Source organism: Ursus arctos, unplaced genomic scaffold (genome assembly GCF_023065955.2).
Source record: "Ursus arctos isolate Adak ecotype North America unplaced genomic scaffold, UrsArc2.0 scaffold_25, whole genome shotgun sequence".
Classification (NCBI taxonomy): Eukaryota; Metazoa; Chordata; class Mammalia; order Carnivora; family Ursidae; genus Ursus; species Ursus arctos.
The window spans coordinates 31,842,949-31,860,708 of record NW_026622930.1 but is presented as its reverse complement, the minus strand read 5'-3'; the positions used below and the strand labels follow the sequence as shown (position 1 = coordinate 31,860,708).

The following is a 17,760-nucleotide window of genomic DNA, read 5'->3' as shown; positions in this document are numbered from 1 at the left end:
AAAAGACTGGGGGGGGGCACAATTTAAAACTCTCTGGTTATAGGCTAAAGAACTAAAGATCAAAGCGCTGTGTCCTCAGAATTACACAGTGAGTCACTGGAAAAACTGAGTAAAAGTCAGGCATCCTGTTCTCCACTCTTACATGGCTAATAAGTATAGTTGGCTTTAAACAGTACATTTATTTTTTTAATTTAGATCCAATACCATTCTAAAGAATATAATTATGTGTGCATTATAGATTAAGATTTTCAAACCCTAGAGCATTATGAGGTATTTTGCCATGATGATATAGTGGGTGAAGCAAAAAGGTACTTGAGAAGCCCTCATGTCTATTGTGTGGTCCCTATGCTTCCAAGGGATATCGGCCTCCCTTACCACTGCCATTATTCAGGCCATCTTGTGGCTTCCATTTAAAAGTTCTGCTTTAAGAGAGATTTTTCCAAAACTAAATTAACAGCTATGAGGTGTACGGGGTAAGTCTGTGATTTACTTTTTTCCAATTTTGACTGCTGTAAGCATTTCAGTCTGTTGCCCACTAGTTCAGATCAGCATGTTGGTTTTAACTTTATCTCCAATGTAATGATTTAATATAATATAGACAAACGTGTTTGCAGAGTTGAGGGCAGCAGAATTTGCTTGAACAGGGAATATGTGAGTTCTGTAAATGATATCCCCTTCAATTTAGATTCTTTTTCATATATCCTCTTGATATATACCAATTTCTGATTATGGGTGACCTCAGTTGAAGGCCAGGTGACCTGAAATGCAGCCAGTTAAAGTGTGTGTGTGTGTGTGTGTGTGTGTGTGTGCGCGCGCGCGCGCACACGCATACGTGTGCTCATGGTGTTCATATAGTGAAAGAGAGCCAGAGATGTTAATCTTCTCATCACATACCAGAAGCTGGAACAAACATCCACTGCAGAGATGAGTTCTAAGGCACCTTCCCAAAGCATGTTCTAAGAAGTCACCTCCCAGGAAAAATTTTGAAGCATTTGTCTCTTTGTTTCTTAGAGAGTTAAGGGACATTGACTCTGTGACTATACCTAGAGAGGTGAGACATAGGGCAGTCACCTTTGGGGCCATCCAAGAAATCTGTTAGGGTCAAGATAACTTTTGCAAATCTTTTGAAATGTGTGCAAATATCAAGATAACAAGGCTATAGTGAAAAGAACGTGAGCTTTGCAGGAAGACAAACTAGGGCTTAATGTTTGCCCCACCACTTTCCAGATGTGTAACCTTAGATTGATTACTTAATTGCTATGACCCTCAGTTTTCTCTTTTGAAAAAATGAAGGTAGTAATAACTATCACACCAATTTGTTGTGAGGATTAACTAAGAATGTGTATGTGAAAGCTTCTAGGCTATAGACTTTGAATAAATATTAGTTTTACTTTCTCTCTATCTTTTTTGTTTTTTAATGATTTTTTATTATATTATGTTAGTCACCATACAGTACATCCCCGGTTTCCGATGTAAGGCTCGATGACTCATTAGTTGTGTGTAACACCCAGTGCACCATGCAATACATGCCCTCCTTACTACCCATCACCGGTCTATCCCATTCCCCCACCCCCCTCCCCTCTGAGGCCCTCAGTTTGTTTCTCATAGTCCATAGTCTCTCATGTTTCATTCCCCCTTCTGATTACCCCCCCTTTCTTTATCCCTTTCTTCCCCTACCGATCATCCTAGTTCTTATGTTCCATAGATGAGAGAAATCATATGATAGTTGTCTTTCTCTGCTTGACTTATTTCACTTAGCATTATCTCCTCCAGTGCCGTCCATGTTGTAGCAAATGTTGAGAACTCGTTCTTTCGGATAGCTGAGTAATATTCCATTGTATATATGGACCACAACTTCTTAATCCAGTCATCTGTTGAAGGCCATCTCGGCTCCTTCCACGATTTAGCTATTGTGGACATTGCTGCTATGAACATTGGGGTGCATATGGCCCTTCTCTTCACTACGTCTGTATCTTTGGGGTAAACACCCAGTAGTGCAATGGCTGGATCATAGGGTAGCTCAATTTTTAACTTTTTAAGGGACCTCCACACTGTTTTCCAGAGTGGCTGTACCAACTTGCATTCCCACCAACAATGTAGGAGGGATCCCCTTTCTCCACATCCTCTCCAATAATTGTTGTTTCTTGCCTTGTCTATTTTTGCCATTCTAACTGGCGTAAGGTGGTATCTCAGTGTGGTTTTGATTTGAATTTCCTTGATGGCTAATGATTTTGAACATTTTTTCATGTGTCTGTTAGCCATTTGTATGTCTTCATTGGAAAAGTGTCTGTTCATATCTTCTGCCCATTTTTTGATTTGTTTGTTTCTCGTGTATTGAGTTTGAGAAGTTCTTTGTAGATCTTGGATACCAGTCCTTTATCTGTAGTGTCATTTGCAAATATATTCTCCCATTCCGTGGGCTGCCTCTTAGTTTTTCTGACTGTTTCCTTGGCTGTGCAGAAACTTTTAATCTTGATGAAGTCCCATAAATTCATTTTATCTTTTGTTTCTTTTGCCTTTGGGGATGTGTCATGAAAAAGGTTGCTTTGGCCGATGTCGTAGAGGTTGCTGCCTATGTTCTCCTCTAGAATTTTGATGGATTCCTGTCTCACATTGAGGTCTTTCATCCATTTGGAGTTTATTTTTGTGTATGGTGTGAGAGAGTGGTCAAGTTTCATTCTTTTGCATGTAGCTGTCCAATTTTCCCAGCACCATTTATTGAAGAGACTGTCTTTTTCCCACCGGATGTTTTTTCCTGCTTTATCAAATACTAGTTGCCCAAAGAGCCGAGGGTCCATTTCTGGGCTCTCTATTCTGTTCCATTGGTCTATGTGTCTGTTTTTGTGTCAGTACCATACTGTCTTTGTGATCACAGCTTTGTAGTACAGCTTGAAATCCGGCATTGTGATGCCCCCAGCTTTGTTTTTCCTTTTCAACAGTTCCTTGGCGATTCGGGGCCTTTTCTGTTTCCATACAAATTTAAGGGCTATTTCTTCCAGTTCTTTGAAAAATGTCCTCGGTATTTTAATCGGGATAGCATTGACTTTCTCTCTATCTTAACCACCTTCTCATTGTATCCTCACATGGCTAAGAGCAGAGAAAGAAGAGAGCTCTTTTGTGTCTCTTCCTATAAGGGCACTAGTTGAATTATGAGGGCTCCACCCTCATGACCCTCCTTGCAAAGGCCCCATCTTAGAATATCATTATGTTGCGGATTAGCGTCTCAACATATTAATTTGGGGGGATGACACAAATGTTTAATTCATAAGCTCCTCCCTCCCTCCCTCCCTTTTGCATTTCTGATTTGGAAAATCTATTTGCTCTAATTTGTTTTGTGTTTTTTTCTCTGTAAAACATTATCAAAGTCTTCTCAAAACTTGAGTGGACATTTGGATTTTGTTGAATCTTTTCATGATTTGCCTATAACACATGTATGATTCCATGTGTCATTTGATTTTCTTAGCTTATGTATGGTTCAGAATAGGAGTTCACTGACAGAAGTAAATCAGCATGCTGAATTTCTCTATCAAAGCCTGGTCAGCAGGTATGGCCCTAGGCTGAGGAAGATAGGCAATCCATGACTATGTCAGAGTCTGTCTGGCCTTGCCCATATGGCCTGGCTTACGGATCACCTGCCAGGGACTCTGTAACACTAGTTGTTGTAATACATAAACCCCCAAATCTCAATGATATAATAAATACATATTTTTATCTTGCTCGCATCAAGTTTAACTAGATGTTCTTGATTCATGGGAGGCTCTTCTTCAAGCAGGATTGTTTTCCATCGTGTGGTTCCTTCTATCTTGTGGCTCTACCATATTCAGCAGATGACTTCCAGAGTCACCCTGTAAGAGGAAAGCATGAAGGATTACAAATTGAGAGGTTTTTAGGGGCCAAATCTGGAAGTATTCTCAGATCATTTTCACCAATATTCTGTCAGCTAGGACATATATGGCCGTACTGAACTGTAAGGACAACTAGGAAATGTGATGTAGCTGTGTGTCTAAGAAAAAGAGGAAATAGGTTTTATGTTCAACCAGCAATCTCTGACAAATGTATTTGTTGGTTCAGCCTCATTCTTCCAGACTTTCATTTCTTTTCTTTCCTTGATTGACCCTTGTTCCAATGTATGACATATTGATTTGTGATTTTGATTCTAGTTTGGCTAACTTTTTTTTTTTTTTATGAGATTTTGATTTACTTAATTTGCCCACATCTGATATCCTTTTGACTCAGATTCTTGACCCTGTTTTCTGGCCATTTTTCATTCAGAGAAGATTAGAGTTACTTCAGAGTTAAAGAGCATTTTAGAGATCACTGAGTTTGGCAATTGTTTTTATACTAGAGGTATTAATGTCTAAAGACCATTGGTAAGTTTACTTAGTACATCAAAACAAAACATGAATATGTCAAAATCTGTGTTTCTAAGCTTTCTTCTTTATAATGCTTGGACATTTTGAAAGAGGAACAGGTTGTAAGAAGGAACTTCCTGGTATGATGGATAGTGTTCATGGGTGTTAGCCCTGGCTTTGACTCTCACTAGCCATGTGAAAATTTTCTCATCTTCTATTGCGCTTAATGGAATACAGAGAAGAGATATTGGGAAACCTATACAATCAAATAATAATGTTATGTCTGGTGTGAGATTATTAATGATTTTTGGTTTGGTTTGGTGTTGTTTGGGTTTTTTTTTTTTTAAAGATTTTATTTATTTATTTGACAGAGATAGAGACAGCCAGCGAGAGAGGGAACACAAGCAGGGGGAGTGGGAGAGGAAGAAGCAGGCTCATAGCGGAGGAGCCTGATGTGGGGCTCGATCCCAGAACGCTGGGATCACGCCCTGAGCCGAAGGCAGACGCTTAACCGCTGTGCCACCCAGGCGCCTCTTGGGTTTTTTTTTTTTTACTGTATGTATGTATTTATTTATTTTAAAGATTTTATTTATTTATTTGACAGAGAGAGACGGCGAGAGAGGGAACACAAGCAAGGGGAGTGTGAGAGGGAGAATCAGGCTTCCTGCCGAGCAGGGAGCCCGGTGCGGGGCTCGATCCCAGGACCCTGGGATCACGACCTGAGCCAAAGGCAGACGCTTAACGGCTGAGCTACCCAGGCACCCCTGTTTTTATTTTTCCCTCAAAATTATATGCACTGGGGATATGTTCCTTTTGTATTTACTTCCCCTCCCAAGCCCAGTATCTCTTAAGATTTAAAACTCATGGAGAACAAAAAAGATGGAGATGATTTCCAGCCCCAGTTGCCTTACAGAGTTATTATGAGAATCACATAAAATAATGTGTTAAGAGTGTACTTTGGAAAATGAAAAATAACTATATAAGGTAATGCTGGCAAGTTATTGCCAGCAGGTTAGATTTAGCCTTAAAAATTCAGTGTTTCTGTGTAGGAATACGTGCAGAAATCTTGCATCTCTTGAATTTACCATTTGGGTTTGTTGCTTCTCCAAGAAGAAGAAATTCCACAGGCCCCAAATGCACATTTGTTCTCACAAGGACAAAACTGAAGATTATTTGTGGCTGGTATAGACTGACCATAAATTAATCAGCATTCAAATCATCATTTTAAAGTCCACAGGGGAAAAATTATCTTAGCAAGGAATTACACCATGTTCTTGAGTAAATTAGGGAGAGAGAGTAGGAAGCAGATAGATGAGCATTGCCTGCTAATCGGAAAGCTCTCCTGTTGGCATATCATGTTGACCACATAGAAGTGTGATGAACTTGCTTGTTAGTGGTGAATCTCACATGGAAGCTCTTAGTTCACTTGTCTGGCTTCCCGCAACCTGTGTGATTATAGGCCACCACTGAAAGGTTTTATTTAAATTAAATTGATCTTTCATGTGTTTTTCTGTCTATAAAAGTAATATATACTTACAAAATTCAGACCTTTAAGAAAAATATTATGGAGAAAAAGGAAAAGTCTTCCATAATCTTAGACTTAACTGCTGATAGCAGGTTTTTGGTATTTCTTCAAACTTTTTCAATGCATTTATGAGTGTATTTACTATTCATTTCCTTAACAAAAATGCGTTTCTATGTCATATGCTGTTTTGCACAATTTTCTCATGTTACATCTTAGACAAATTTTACAGGAGGGTTTTTGATACCAGGTTTCTTTTCTTATATTCCTTCAGAACCCCTTACACCTTGATTTGGATGGTAAATACAGAGTTACAAGGAAGAGAGCTGAAGGGTGGTGGTGGTTGTTATTTCCTTTTAAGCAAGAACTTTTAGGTTTGGCCCTGGCTCTACTTTCATATTGGCCAGCCCATTACCTGTGATTATTTTATTTATAGTGTGAATCTTGAATTAATGATTTCAGGAAAGAAATTTTCCCACCTTGGCATTATTTCTGGCAATGAGCTTGTGAAAACTGGTTGAGTTGAGATGTGATACTGATTTGCTCTGGAAAAAAGAAATGAGTTATCCACTTAGAAACAAAATCTGATCTAGTCACTCTCCTATTTAAAAATCATTCTGCTGTTTCTTACCTTTGTGTTTTTGCATTGACTTACCCTCTGCTAGGATGCTCTTTGCTAGGTGAAGCTTCTTGGTCAGGCTTTGCTAGACCTCCTGGACAGGGAAACGGACTCCTTTGTCCTCTTCTCTACTTCTATTATGGTGATTCTGATGCTAGAGTATAACTTACCTTAATGTGTCTTCACCCTTTTAATTTTTTTTTATTGTGGCATAATTTACAGACAATAAAGTACACAAACCTTAAATATACAGTTGATGAATTTGTCATGTCTGGATTTGTACCTGGACTGTGAGCCTTCAGAGTTTAGGAACCATATTTTATTCATTCTTATAGCTCCAGAGATACTTAGTAGTGCTTAAATGAATGAGTGACCACTATAATTTCCTCAATCCATCTAGTGTCGATTTCTTTATGGGAAAGGGACATTAAAAGGTATTTTTTGTAGGACCGTTACACCAAGTAATACTTGTTCACTTCTTTGCTATCAGCCTCAAAAGAGATATAGCCTAAATTATTATTGATTTCCTCAGTGGCAATTATGGATCCATGAATAAAAACAAACTTCATCCATTTTTCTACCCATTTGATAAAGTTTTTATTAGAAATGATAAATCTTGGGGCGCTTGGGTGGCACAGCGGTTAAGCGCCTGCCTTCGGCTCAGGGCGTGATCCCGGCGTTCTGGGATCGAGTCCCACATCAGGCTACTCCGTTATGAGCCTGCTTCTTCCTCTCCCACTCCCCTGCTTGTGTTCCCTCTCTCGCTGGCTGTCTCTATCTCTGTCAAATAAATAAATAAAATCTTTAAAAAAAAAAAAAAAAGAAATGATAAATCTTTAAAAAAAGAAACTATAAATCTTAAGACCTGAGGTTTTAGACAGAAAAGAGATATAGTTAAAATCCAACTGCCTTTTTCTTACAATTTATTTCTGGTAGAAAAAAGCAACAAATCCTTCCCTTAAATTCCTAAATCTAGGTTTAAATTGCTTAAGAAGTGGAATGACATTTAATTTCAAAATTACTTCTCCCATTAAGAGTTGCTGGCATATTAAAGGAAATGGTATTGATGCATTTTTTTAAGCTAGATATCAGAAAACTTACTTAGAGTAATTTGATTTAACAAAAGGGTTTAGTAGTCTTCCTTGAAAGATGATCCTGAAATCAATCCCTTTAATTTGCATTAGGCCCTCCAAGGAAATTAAACTTCCCTATTTAAAAATGAGGCTGGTCTAGTCTCTGTGCTAGAAAATCCAGGCTGAAATATCATTTCTTTGCACTAATTCAGATTTTAAACTCTCCTTTTTGAAAGGTATATATAGAAATAGGTGAACAATAGCACCAAATGGACATGCTTTTTCTACTATTCTTAGTGAACTGCCCTTCTTCCATTAATTAATCAGCTCATTTATTCACATAATCATTGTTGATACTGATAGATGTTGATAGAATTACTCGGGGGGGTACCAAGATAACAAGTTCAGATTAAAATTTTATCTCAGCTCTCTGTTCTTAAAAAATTATTTTTTACTCCCCGTGGTTAATTGGCTCCAGTTAATGAGTGTCCATTTAGGATCTATTCTGTGCTCACTCCTGTTCATAATCAAAATCTCTCTAGAAGCTAGCAATTTATCCCATTGATTTAAATAGTGACCAATGAATTTTCAGTTCTTCATGTGGTTAATATTTTGCATTTTGTGAGTTATAATGAAATGGAAGATCCAAGCAAACGCCTCTTTCCTGGGAAACATGTATCTTCCTAGTTCCCAATATTAATTGTCTAACTACTTTTAGTTAATGCTATATCACTGCAGGCCTTTTAAAGAAACAATATCCTTTTTCAAAGGACTATTGTAAATTCAAAAAGAATGTATTTATGTTAAATGTTATTGTTCATTTTTAGTGGAACTGAGTCGTTTGTTGGCAGAGTTTGGGAGTAGAAATGTGATTGCTTAAATGTTACATTGTGTTAGATGTGAACTAGTGATAAACAGACACATAGTAATCATATGTGCCTTGGTCATGATTTTATAGAGACCATAGATTGCTTTTATGGAAACGTGAGTTTCTGTGTAACAGTTTAAAACCATTACATGATCAGGCCACTTAAAGACAACCCAATAAAAGGTACTGGAGTTTCTATAAGAAACTAAGTACTAAGTGATATGATTACTTACCAATTGAAATGAGAAAATTCAGGTTCTTCCTTTAGTTTTCATCTATTATGATCATGGGGAGAAGAGTTCTTAGAATTAGGTCCTGAACCCATCTAATTAAATAAGAGTGGAGAGACACTGGCAACTTCTCATAGCATAGTTAATGGAGCAAAGAGATAATGGAAGCCCCTTCCTTCGTTGTTTTCTGTGTTCTCTCTTTTGAGAGCCCATATCTTCCTCAGGGATAGATTCTTATACTCAGAGAAAACTCAGATTGCTTTGGTCTTAGCCTATAAATCAAGAGGTAAAGCCTGTTCCTCCTCTCCTTAAGAGAGTTCTGCCCTCACTAGAGGGCAGAGAAACAGTGTATGTCATTAATCACTCAAGAATTGTTTACCACGTTAATCTAAAGGGCACTTGCCCATGGCAGGCAGTAAAGTTACCTTAGTCGTTTAAGAATAACCTGAGTGGTTTACTCAGACGGTTTGCAAATGTTTGGACATTATTCAAGGGCTGTCCTAGACTGACCAATTAGCTTTATTTTTCACTGCTCTTCTCAGATTTACCTTTACACCATCCAATCACATTGAGAGGAGCAAGGGTTCCCAAAATTGCAACATTACTGACTTTCCAGCCATGTGACATAGCTTTTCAGACACCGAGTTAAATTTCAACCCAGACATCTCTTTTCAATTCAGGTCACCTACAGGCCAGACAAAACCAAGGTCATGTGTTGAACCAATGTGAGGAGTTTTGTTAGTTGCAATAACTATAATGTTATTCACTGTTTGAAATACTATACCATGGTTAATCATAAGTTGCAGCTGTTGTGTCCTTTTATTTATGAGCCCTTAATTAAGAGGACACAGCAAGGGCCACTGTTTGAAAGGAGCCTTTCATGAAGTCTTCCTTTTGGATGCTCTCCCCCTTTCATTGTGAGAGGAAGAAGACTCCATGTTGACTTGCACAAGTTACTGAATTTGTATATTGGCCTCTCTGAAAACAGAGTTTTCTATTCCAAATTGAAATGATCAAACTGTAATCTTTAAGTTTCAGCTAATAGAAACAGTAGGCCAGTGCTCTCCACCCAATTTCTTTCAGTTGGCCCCAAACTGGATTAGTTCTTAAATGTCAGCCACCAAATGTTATACATTGTCTCTCTGAAAGCAGATTTTGCTATCCAGAATCCAGAATGTCTGTTTTTAACCATATGTTCCCACTGATGTTAATGTAAATAGACTAGATCTCACCAGACAGCTCCTTTTCCTGTCTCCCAACCTGATGGATGCAACCTTAAATGTCAGTTTCTCTCTTTCTCTCTCTCTCTCTCTCTTTTTTTTTTTTACCTTTATATCCTTACCTTATTTTGTGAAAATTCATCTTGTGAGTTACCCTTGTTGAAAGAGGGGGTCAGATCCAGGAATTTGGATGGGATCATTTTATGAATGAATTTTGGAATCGATTGCTTATACAAATGGATTTTTTAAATCTAAGAATATAGTAGTATGTTATGTTTTCAGATTTGTTGATTTGTCAGTTTCATCCTACATTGGATTTGTAACACTAAAGCTGGTACAGATGCTTTTCTCTGAGGCACTGAAAATGTTTCCAGACTTTAAAATCACCTTTACTTTTTGCTGATAGCTTTTTTGTGGATTTCACTCATGTGAACTTTTACTCTTCACTTGATGATCACTTGCGAGTCCTATGCTCTAGCCACGTAGGTTTTACATGGTTCCCTGAACACAGCCTGCATTTACACACCTCTGTGACTTGACTTATGCTCTTATTTCAGGTTGGTATTCCTCTTTCATCTCCTGTGTACTTGACATCTCTCAAGGCAAGGCTCAAATGTTCCTTCCATCATTAAATTCTGCCCACTGCTTTCCAGTTGGACTTAAATGCCACTCTTTGTACCACTCTCTTTGACCTATTACTGGAGCACTTAGTTCACTACACCTTGTGTTTTCATTGATTTCTGTACACGTTTTCCTCCTTTCTGAGAGGCAAACTTCGAGAACCAGGACCCTATTTTTAAGTAGCATCCGAATGATTGGCTCAGTGCAAAGTTGCATGCATCTGTTGTTTTCTCAGAAATATATGGGAACAGTGATATTTAGATTTCTCAGAACTGCTGTGAGCAAGAGCTCAGAGATTGATAGTAAAACACTTGGTCAAACTCAAAATTCTCTTTAAAATAGTCAGTACTGTCTTCAAAATGAATACCTCAAGTTTTCAGTGATAGATGTGTGACATAACACATAATTAGCACTTTTCTGATACTTAAAACTCAAGAGAGACAGTTGGCCAGGAGAAAAGGTAATCTGCCTCCAGTCTGTTTTCACCAAGTTAGTCAAGAGTGCTGGGGAATGAGCTTTTCTGACTGATCATGTTTGTTTAAACCTCTTTCAAGGTTCTTAACCTCGGCTTCCTCTCTGCTTGTACCTATCCTTTCACTGTTCTTTTTGTGGGGGATGGCATGTTAGCTGTAAGCAATCATAGAGATGGTACTCCTCACACCAGCAGTAATCTGTCTTAGTGTGATCACACGCCCTGGGTAATTTACTACCAGGAACCTCGGGGGGGGGGGGGGAACAGCGTGGGGCATGAAAACAAACAAACAAGCTGAGAGGGCTGTCTGGGACCAACAGAACAGAGTTACTGGATTTGTTTAAAGAATTAAGCTTATGAGCTACACTTTCCCATTTGCAGCACAGATAAAAATCTTTGCTTGAGGAACATTTCAACATCACAGCTGCAAGTATAATTTACAATGGAAAATGTTTTTCATTTTGGAAAGAGGCAATTGCTATTTTGTAATGGAAGACTGGGTCGGCTGGAGATAAAACTTGCATGCAAGACCAACACAGCTTGATGAAGGGAGCAGTCGAGTTCAACGGCCTCTAAATCAGCAGATCTCCATTTTATTCTTAATGGCAGTCCAGTCAAGAAATACTAAGTGTCTAGTGTGTTCAGGACTGCTGAGCATCGTGGACAGTACAGTAAAAGTAGAAGACACAGTGTCTGCCCCAGAGGGAGTGGAAGTTGAATCCGTGGCTCATAGGTACCAGGATCAACAAAGAATGGGGGTAGGTAGAGTGTCACCAAAGTGCCACAGGGCTGACTAAACCAGAAGGCAAGGATTGGATTACTGTGGATTCTGCTGCTAGGTGGCTTTAGATTTCTTGGACATTCTCCATGACTCATTTATTGTTTTTTAAACTGAGGATTATACCTGCCCTCTACTAAGTACGTGAGAATAATCTGAGTAATGTTTAGACTGTTAATTTAGAACTTTTGAGTCTCTTGTGAATCTGTAAACACAGAGTATGAATGAGATGTGACAGCATGGTAGAAGAGAACTTTTGAAGATTTATTAGTACTCTGCAATAAAGGAGTGAGAGTGCTTTTGTAGCATGATTGTAATTAAAGATAGTTTTCCTTTGGTTTTATAAAATGTGACTTTTAATTAATAAGTGGAGATTTATAATAAAAATCTGTCCCAAGTTGATTTGCTCTTCCTTGCTTTAAAGATACAGGACATTTTCTTTTTCTTTTCTTTTTTTTTTTTTTTTTTGATATGGGACATTTCGTTTTCTTGTTAAGACTGCCTACTTTTTCACTATTTATTTATTTATTTATTTATTTATTTATTTATTTATTTTCAAGAGAGAGACTGGGGGGTGGAGCAGAGGGAGAGGGAAAGAGAAACGTAAGCAGACTCTGGACTGAGTGTGGAGGTGATGCGGGGCTCCATCTTATAACCCTGAGATCATGACCTCAGCCAAAACCAAGCATCAGACACCCAACCGACTGCGCCACCCAGGTGCCCCTACTTTATCACTTTGATTTTACTCCATTCATTAGCCCATTCAGCACATAATTACCGAGCATGTACTACACAGCAGTTCCTGTGATGGGACCTGGGGATATAAGGTTGAAGAAGACATGGGCCCTACCTGAGAAGCTCATGAGAAGACTGTAGAAACCAAGGAGGGAAAAATCAGTTTTTCTGTTTTAAATAGGATAGATTTTTTATAGTTAAATGTGAAGAAAATTATAACATTAGGTAGGTTTACTGTGCCATCATCATTTACTCCTTTGTTCACTCACCCACCCATTCACTCATTTTTCTAGTTAATGGGCACCAGAAACCTGAGTCATCCTTGAAATGCAAATATTCACCAAGTTCTTTCAAATGTCTGTCTCCAGGTATATGTTGGATCTGTCCACCTCCCGACATATTTACCATCTTGACTGTTCCATTCACCTCTTAACTGGTTTCCCAGTTTTCACTCTTGATTCCCTCTAATTAGTGGCTTTCAAACTTTTTTGACTGTGACTCACAATAAAAAATATATTCATGATACCTCTAGTACACATACGTATGTGTGTGTGTACTGTGTATGTTTAAGTAAATTTGAAACAAAAGATTCATAAAGTAATACTTGCCTTTACTTTGTAGGATGCAGTTTGATGTTTTTAGGAACTCTATTTTTTTTTTTCATCCTGGGCAGAATCAAATTCATTTTGTGACCCACTAATGCATTGAAATACACTGTTCTAGGCTCGCTCTTTCTTTCTTCTTCCTTCCTTCCTTCCTTCCTTCCTTCCTTCCTTCCTTCCTTCCTTCCTTCCATTTATTCATTCATTCCAATATAATTAACATACAGTGTTATAGTAGTTGCAGGTTTATAATATAGTGATTCAATAGTTCTATATCTTACTCAGTGCTCATCATGATGAGTGTACTTTTAATCCCCTTCCCCTAATTCCTCCATCCTCCTCCAACTCCCACAGCTTCCCCTCTGGCAACCACTAGTTTGTTCTCTGTAGCTGAGAGTCTGAGTTTTGTTTGTTTGTTTGTTTGCCTCTTTGTTTGTTTCTTTGTTTTATTTCTTAAATTCCAGGTATGAGTTTGATCATATGGTATTTGTCTTTCTCAGACTGACTTATTTCACTTAGCATTATACCCTCTGGATACATCCAACATTATTGCAAATGGCAAGGTTTCATTATTTTTTTATGGCTGAGTAATATTCCATTGTGTGTGTGTGTGTGTGTGTGTGTGTGTATGCAACATCTTCTTTGTTCATCTGTTGATAAACACTTGAGTTTATCTATTCATTCATCTATTGATAAACATTTGAGTTTCTTCCATCTCTTGATAAACACTTGAGTTTCTTCCATATCTTGGCTATTGTAAATAATGCTGCAGTAAACATAGGGGTGTATATATCTTTTTGAATTAGTGTTTTTGTATTTTTTTGGGTAAATATTCAGTAATGGAATTACTAGATCATATGGTAATTCTGTTTTTAATTTTTTGAGGAACCTCCCTACTGTTTTCCGCGGTGGCTGTGACAGTGTGCATTCCTACCAATAGTGCACAAGGGTTCCTTTTTCTCTATATCCCTGCCAGAACTAGTTGGTTGTTACATTCTTTTTCAATGCAGCTGTTGGGGGATGTTTTCTATCACTTGCCTGCTTAAAATATTTCTTTGGCTTCCAGTTGCATTTAGGATTAAACCTGGAAATGATAGCTTGGCCTGTGAAGTCTTGCATGGTCCTACCTCTGCTTCCTGTTCACTCTTTTCCCCTCTCAACACCTTTAGACAGGTTCTTTCTTCCCCATGGAATAGTTTTCCTTCCTCCAGCCTTCACCTGGCCAACTCCCATTCTCCTTCTTGACTCTGTAAAGATCACTCCCTTAACAAAGTTAGATTTTCCTTATAACCCCTCATTCTTCTCTTTACTTTTTATTCTTTGTATTTATTATAATTTTAAAACTAGGTGTTTCTCTTTTTTTTAAATTTTATTTATTTATTTGACAGAGCGATCATGAGCACAAGCAGGGGGAGCGGGAGCAAGAGGGGGGAAGTGCTGTATTCCCAGAACCTAGCACAGTCCTAGCACAGTTAACAAATCTTTGTGAGCACCTACTTTGTGTCAAGCTCTGTGCTTGGTCCTGGGAGTACAAAGGTAAATAAGACAGACCCTGCTCTCAAGAGTTCAGCTTTTTTGGCATTTAGAGTTTCTGATGTTAAGATATCTAAAAGGCAAAATTGGTTGATAGACATAGTAGAGAGGGTGTTAGAATGCTGGTATTCCTACAAACAATGCTTTCTTTAGTTTAAGACCTTATAGGAGGAAGGCTTTTCTTGTTTCCTCTTAATACAAACAGAAAGAGCCATAGTGGTATCGTTGAATGACTGAGTAGATTTCCCACTGATATACAGAAGGATTTAAGCAAATGGTAGGTGCCTTTTATTTTTTAATGTTATTTCTGTCTCATCATAGTTCTCAGGTTCTGAATCTCATGAGCCATTGAGCCCAGTCTTCCACTTAATGCTAGAATATTCATAACATCCCTGGCAGGTTTAGGCTTTGAATACTTCCCAATGCTGGAGAAGTAACTGTGATACAGAACAGCCTATTTCATTTTGGAACACCTTGAATTGTTAGAAATTGTTTTGTTAATTTGGGTTGTTTTTCTGCCCATTTGTCTGCCCTTTGGAGGTATGGGGTTACGTTGGCTCTGTGTCCCACAAAATGACTCCCTAGCTATTTGCAGATAGTTAACCCACCCAAGAAGTTCTTTTTTCACAGTTGAAGCAATCCTAGTTTCTCCAGTTACTCCTCATGTGACATGATTTCCACCCCCTTTTTCTTCCTGTGACACTCTTGACATGCTCCAGTTTTTCTCTGTATTCTTTAAAACTTGGCACCCAGAATGGAGGCAGCACTCCAGCTGTGTCTGGACCAGTGTGGAGCATAGGGGGACCATTTTCCCTCTTATTCTGAACAGCATACTTCTGCTAATCTGGCCTTAAATTAATTGCATTGGATTTTTTAGCAGCCAAGTCACGCTGTTGGCTCATACACTGTTCACAGTCAACTAAAACCCTAGATCTTTTCCACGTGAACTCTTGTTCTTCCTGGTCACTCTCCTATCCTGAATTTTCTTATATCCATGAAATAGGTTTTTACATTTATTCTCATTCAGTCTCCTCTTGTTAACTTCAGACTGACATTGGTAGAGTCTACAGGCTTGGCAAAAGAAAAAAACTCAAACTCCAGTGAATACCACAAACAGTTATTTGCTTTAAGTTCAGGAAATTAAAAGTTATGCTGGTTTTAAGTTTCTCAAGTTGCCTCCCGCCTCCCTCCTCCACTTCATCCCCCAGCTCCCTTCAGTGTTTTGGTCTGAGGCCCAGTGGAGGGTGTCTGCAGCTAGACCATCTTTAGGAAGAGCCCGCTCTCATCCTCCACATGCCACCCGTAACAGCTGAGGTCTGTCTGGCTAAGCCAAGGGAACATCTAGCTTCACTGAGAAAACCTTTGCTGCCTAATGATATGAAACATGCCACCTACTTGCACGGCAGCGTTGTGGGGCCGATTTTCCCAGTGTCTCCCAGAGGAAACAGAAATCAAGCCTCTCCTTCCACCACCCCCCTCCCAATCTCTTTTGTCCCCACAATCCAGCTCTGGAAAATATCTGAAGGCCACAGAAGTGGGAGTACCCTTTGATGTTTATATTGGCTGGCTCCTTTTCCTTTTTACTTCTTTTTTTTTTAATAATCAGAGTAGTAGAAAATGTGGAGAATTAACCGCATGACAGCAGCAGAGGAATTCATTAGAGAAACTGAGATGAATTCTGCTCAGATTTCAGGCTCTCAAGCAGGAGTCACAAAGGAGTAATCGTCCTCTGGTTGTTTTTAATCATTTCTTTTGTGGCACCTTCCTTGTCCCTGAAACCAATCTCAGTGTCCTGCATGAGGGAGCCTGAGAACACAGGCCATCCGCATGGAGGCTTTGATTTGGGGATTACTACAGCAATATTAGCTGCCCCTTCTGAACTCCCTTTGACAAGATGGAACTTGTCCTTCTTGGAGAGGGCAATGCACAGTGCAGTGTCATTGCTTTTTTTAAAAGTGTTTCCCTTTAAAATTGTAAAAAAATGTGCATAAAACTCTACTACAGAGAATTCCCAAAGAGACCAAAAAATGCTGAGGAACAAAATTTTGCAAATGTGTTTTCTAACTTAATCCTCAGAGCCCCGTCCTTTCATGAACCTCAAAGGTAGCTTCAGTGATGGCTTTGCCCATGACTTAGTTAATTCATGCTTAAAATTTTACTTAAAGGAACTCAGTAAAATAAAACAGAGATTTTTCTCTAAAAATGTATGAAGGCAGCAGCTGGGTGCCCCAGGGGCTGTGGTAGTATTACGGTTTCATTCCCAGAGTCCAAAGTAGTCCTGACTGCTTTGCTGAAATATTGGAGCCCCATTGCTGTTCTGATTCCTCATGAATCTGTTTTTAAAATGCATCATATTAGGAGGTTTCGTATTAAAAAATCTTCTCCAGTACTTTCATGTACTTTAGAAGTTTCTATTCAGATATCCTTTATTGAGCTTATAAGTGTAAATCATTTGTGTCTGTTATTAAGGCAGTTCTGTAAAGGCCCTTCTTGGTTAGATGTTTTAGCAGTGCTCTAGGAAACATATCAACCTGGAAATAATGAAAAGATCATTTCTTGAATCTTAGTGATATTTTTGGAAAGAGAAGTCATTAACCTGAAGTATTCGTGCATATAATTAATTTTAAAACCATCTGGTTTTAATATTAAGCTAACCCAATCAAAATATGCTTTCATCAGACGTGTAGGGCCTAACAGAGGCAAGTCAAGTATCACAGAAATTTCCCAGGGAACACACTTCTTGTGGCTTCTCTTAGGGCACAGGCTCTAAAACCTACTCTGAGACTCAAAACCAGACCGTTAGTGAATAAATCACCTTTCCATGTCATGTTTCTCCAACCTGCCAAATGGAAGAGACATAGGTACTTGTCACCTGCGTGTCAATGAGAGAAAATATTTCAATCTCTTGTGTCAGTGGTAAACAGGAAGGAGGGGTAACTGTGGCCATTAGATGTAATGGGGAAGGCTCTATGGAAGAAGGGAGACTTGTGTGAGGCCTGGAAGAATACAGAGGATGTTAATCATTCAAAGACCATTTTTTTGAGGACTTGTGACACAAAGACATTTAAGATATGTTGCCTTATTCTGATTTGGATTGACATAGAGGGGATATTAAGGCAACATGAGAAAGGGAGT

The 17,760-nt window shown here is 38.6% G+C and overlaps 1 protein-coding gene and 1 long non-coding RNA gene across 22 annotated transcripts in view; one reads left to right on the top strand and one right to left on the bottom strand.

The window, feature by feature from the left end:
• The window catches only part of RAD51B (RAD51 paralog B), a 716,334-nt gene that overhangs the window by 299,662 nt on the left and 398,912 nt on the right, over positions 1–17,760 (top strand). The gene's annotated exons all lie outside the window — the stretch shown is intronic.
• LOC130544815 (uncharacterized) lies at positions 1,404–9,061 on the bottom strand. Its single transcript, XR_008961437.1, has 2 exons — positions 8,668–9,061; positions 1,404–3,845 (listed from the first exon to the last, which is right to left on the bottom strand). It is a non-coding gene; the product is annotated as an uncharacterized LOC130544815 (long non-coding RNA).